Source organism: Belonocnema kinseyi, chromosome 10 (assembly GCF_010883055.1).
Source record: "Belonocnema kinseyi isolate 2016_QV_RU_SX_M_011 chromosome 10, B_treatae_v1, whole genome shotgun sequence".
NCBI classification, from domain to species: domain Eukaryota; kingdom Metazoa; phylum Arthropoda; class Insecta; order Hymenoptera; family Cynipidae; genus Belonocnema; species Belonocnema kinseyi.
The window spans coordinates 103,973,530-103,977,912 of record NC_046666.1 but is presented as its reverse complement, the minus strand read 5'-3'; the positions used below and the strand labels follow the sequence as shown (position 1 = coordinate 103,977,912).

Genomic DNA, 4,383 nt, shown 5'->3' with positions numbered 1-4,383 from the left:
TGGCCCTCAAACCTTTAAATGTGTGCGTCGCGTGGCCATCGTAGGTATACCGCACGCACACAGCCTGATATCGGCTCTGACTCAGGCAGGTTTAGAAATTAGAATTGAGGTGGTTGGCATTTTCCCCCAGTTAAACTGTTCGATCGCGAAGCAAGCAATTTTTGACAGATACAATCTGAGAGATAAATCAACCAATTTTGTGTTTTTTAACTGTCCAGTATTTGACCTTAAAATCCGTTTGTACATTTTGTCTATTTGTGCTGCAATTATTATAAATAGCTGGATAAATCTAATGCCAGATTAAGAAAATCTGCAAATGCCACAAGGAATTATAAGTTATGTTTCTATGTTTACCTTTCAACTCTACTCTCATCATCATTGCTTTCAGGGTTTTTTTTAGAATTATCACACCAGGTCATCTTTTTTGTTTAGTAAAATCAACTATTTTGATGAACACTCGTCTATTTCGAACAGCTAGTGCGATCTTTTAGATTAAAAATTCGCGTTTTAATTTTGAAATTTTTCTATTGAATTCCGCGTTTAAAATTAATCCCTTTTGTTTAAAAATTCAACTATTTTGTTGAACATTATTCCATTTTCGACAAAAACTTTCATCTTTTGAATTAAAAACTGAATTTTTAATTCGGAAATTTTTACTATCAAATTCTGGGTTAAGAATTAATCTCTTTTTTTTTAATTCAACAAAGTAGTTGAATTCGTAAATAAAAGAGATTAATTCTTAACCCAGAATTTGATGGTAACAATTTTTCAAAAAAAGGCATTTTAAATAAAATACACGAACATGCATAAAAGAAATTTATTTTCCTACAAGTCTAATTTTCTAGACAAAATATTGATGTTTAATCATAGTTACATTTTCGACAAAAAACATTAATTTTCTTGTAGTTATAAAAAAATTACTTTTTAAATAATAACAAAAAAATCCTACAAAATAGTTAAATTTTCAGAAAACAAATTTTTCTCTACCATATTGATGAATCATCAACAAAAAAATCGGCCTCAAATATTTGAAATCTTTTTAATTCTTTTGAAGTCTCTTGAAAATTTTCAAAGCTCTTGAAATTCCTTGAAATTAAAAAAAAAACCTAAAATATTTCAAATCTATTACAATTTCATATTACATCATTTAAATAATTTGAACATTCCTTGCAATCTATTAAAATATCCTAAAATATATCAAATCCTTCAAAATCTCATATCAAATTACCGTAATCAATTGAAAATTCTTTGGAATCTTTTAATTCGCTCAAATTTTTCAAATCCTTCAAAATCTTTTGAAATCCCTAGAATTTTTAAAGTTTTGAAAATGGGATTAATAAAAATGAAAAGCTTTCGAAACTTAATTTTCAAAAATTTTCAATGATGAAATATAAATAATTTTCAACTCGATGGGATTCAAGTCTTCAAAATTTGAATTGTAAACTTGGAAGGTTATTTACAAACAATTAGTAATCATAAATAAATTGAAAGCTTTCAAAATTCAAAAGTATGTTTTTAAACAATATATATATATATATATATATATTAGTAGTCGTATTTATTATACTCTCTTCCTTTTACGGGTTTGAGAGTTTAAAAAAAAGCCATTACATAGTTTCTCACATTCTGATTAAATTAAAACTAATTTACCCTACTTCTGTACCTTTTCTTTTCCTCTAACATTTTTTGCCAAACGCAAGCTCTCCCTTATATCACATTAACTTTCAGAAATTCCCCACAACTTAATGTCTCTAAACCTCCTTTCCCTTTCTACATTTTCCCTTTATCTTTTCTAGCACTTAGCAGAAACCTTACTCTCCTTCCTCCTAATCCATCCAAATACATTTTCCTACCTTACCCTAATTTCATTTTTTCTCTGACGTACAGACATCCTCACTCACATTTCAAAACACTCTCTTTCTTCACATATTCTTTCACATAACCCGAACACCTTGCTCTGCTTTTCACTTTCACTTTTAGACTTCTTCCCCACTCTCTTCTTCTCCTCTCTCTCTCTCTCTCTCTCTTCGTCCTAGTGATCTTTTTTCTCCTCCAGCCGAACCAACTCCATTCTGCCTTCCCTCTCGTTCCATTTCTAGATGGTCCCTCCTACTTTGGCTTTCATGTATTTGATTCTTACATCAACACCTGCATGCTCCAGCCTTCCCTTCTCTCTCCGTAGCCACTCTTCCACCAGTCCCTCTCTCTCCGTCCAGTCTTCGTCTATCCACAACCCTGTATTCTTTAATTTCGCCCTTGCCTCCAGTATCTCTACTTTACTCTCCATAGATTTTAGTTTGAGTATCAGACCACCGTCTATCTTCCACGACTGCTCCACTTTCTCCACCCTCTGTGTGTGTGCCGCTAAGCTCCCCACTACACTTACTACCTCACAGTCGTCACCACTGACCCCCAGTACCTTCAGATTTCTCCTTCTTGCTGCTCTTTCCTCCTTCTCCACCGTCCACTCTTCCTTCGTCAGAGCTCTTGGAGGATTCCTCCACGTGCTCTCGTACTCCTCTTCCGCCTGACAGCTCATGTCTCTCATTTCTGCTTTCATTACCTCAGTGGATAGCTCTCCTTCTTTCCTCGTCGCCGCTGCATTCTCCTTCCCCAATAGCCGATCAACTTTCCTATTGAGCTCCTGAACGCTTATTTGCAGTTTTGCCACTTCCTTCATTACATTCTCCCTTTCTCTCTTGCTCTTCATGTTCGTTTGCTCCCTCTCTTTCTTCCATTCCACTTTTATCTTTTCCCACCACACCTCCATTTTCTTTTTTCTTTTCTCCGCGTCGCCACTCATCGTTCTGTTCAGCTGTTGCTCACAAACTTCAACTCCCCTTCCACTTTATCTCTCTTCCCGCCTGCTGTGAATCCTCTCTCATTCACTCTGCTTCCCACTGCTGCAGTCAAACTACCGTTTTGTCTCAGCTGACGCTCTCTCTCCTCGACTATTACCAACGCCTTTTCTCCTTGTCCTTCCGGTTCGAACCATAACCTCAAAACTCGCACGTGCCTATTTTTCACTTTCTCCTTACACCTTCTCCACAGTATCCTTCACCTTACCTTCACTTCCACCTCATTACAGTCACTTAATCTGCTTGTTCCTCACTTCACCAGCTCACCCCTACTCACGTTACCGTTTTTATCCGCCACAAAAGCTCTACCGATCTCATACACGTTTGCTCAACTCCATAACCGAACCGGAAGTCCATATATATATAATTTTATAATTATATACAAAAATCGTTTTAGAAATAGTTTAACTTTAACTCGAATAATTTCTCGTTCAACTTTAATTTAACGAATCTACAAACATTTCAATATCTAACGTTTTGACATTTTTCTCTTTTTTAAATTATAATCAGATGTTTGAAAATTTTTCAAAAATTCCAATATCTAACGTCTTGAAATTTTTCTCTTTTCTCAATTACAATCCGAAACTTTAAAACATTTCAAGATATTTCAAAAGATTTTAAATATTTCAGGATGTTTTAAAAGATATCGAGGAATGTTCATTTTATTTATATAATTTAAAGGTATTTCAAAGAATTAAAAGAAAGCTAGAAGGGTTATTCAAATTAATTCAAAAGTAGTTTAAAAATCTTTTTAAAAAAGTTCAAGGTTTGTCAAAATATTTTGAAGGAATTGTAATTTTTTAGAGTATTTAAGAATTTTCCAAGAAACTTCTAATTGGATACGGTAATTTAATATGAGATTTTGAAAGATCTGATATATTTTAGTATATTTTAATAGATTCCACAGAATTTTCCATTGAATTCAAGAATTTAATATAAGATTTTGAAGGATTTGAAATATTTCAGGGTATTTTTATATGGAATTTTTAAAATCTCCTAAAATATTTCAAATCTTTTAAAATCTCAGACTACATTATTGAAATAAATTGAAAATTCCTTGGAATCTATTAAAATATACTAAAATATATCAGATCTTTCAAAATCTCATATTAAATTACTGTATCCAATTAGAAGTTTCTTGGAAAATTCTTAAATACTCTCAAAAATTGCAATTCCTTCAAAATATTTTGACATACCTCGAACTTTTTAAAAAAGATTTTCAAACTACTTTTGAATTTTTTTAAATAACCCTTCCAACTTTCTTTTAATTCTTTGAAATACCTTTAAATTCTAAAAATAAAATGAACATCCCTCGATATCTTTTAAAATATCCTCAAATATTTAAAATCTTTTGAAATATCTTGAAATTTTTTTAAGTTTCGGATTGTAATTTAGAAAAGAGAAAATTTTCACGACGTTAGATATTGAAATGTTTGTAGATTAGTTAAACTATTGAATTTAAGTTTTAGGAGAAATTATTCGAGTTAAAGCTTAACTATTTCTAAAACGATTTTTGTATATAATT

The 4,383-nt window shown here is 32.0% G+C and overlaps 1 protein-coding gene across 3 annotated transcripts in view; it reads right to left on the bottom strand.

Annotated features, from left to right (window-relative positions):
* LOC117181348 (U3 small nucleolar RNA-associated protein 14 homolog A) overlaps window positions 1-4,383 on the bottom strand; it is an 81,237-nt gene that overhangs the window by 14,986 nt on the left and 61,868 nt on the right. The gene's annotated exons all lie outside the window — the stretch shown is intronic.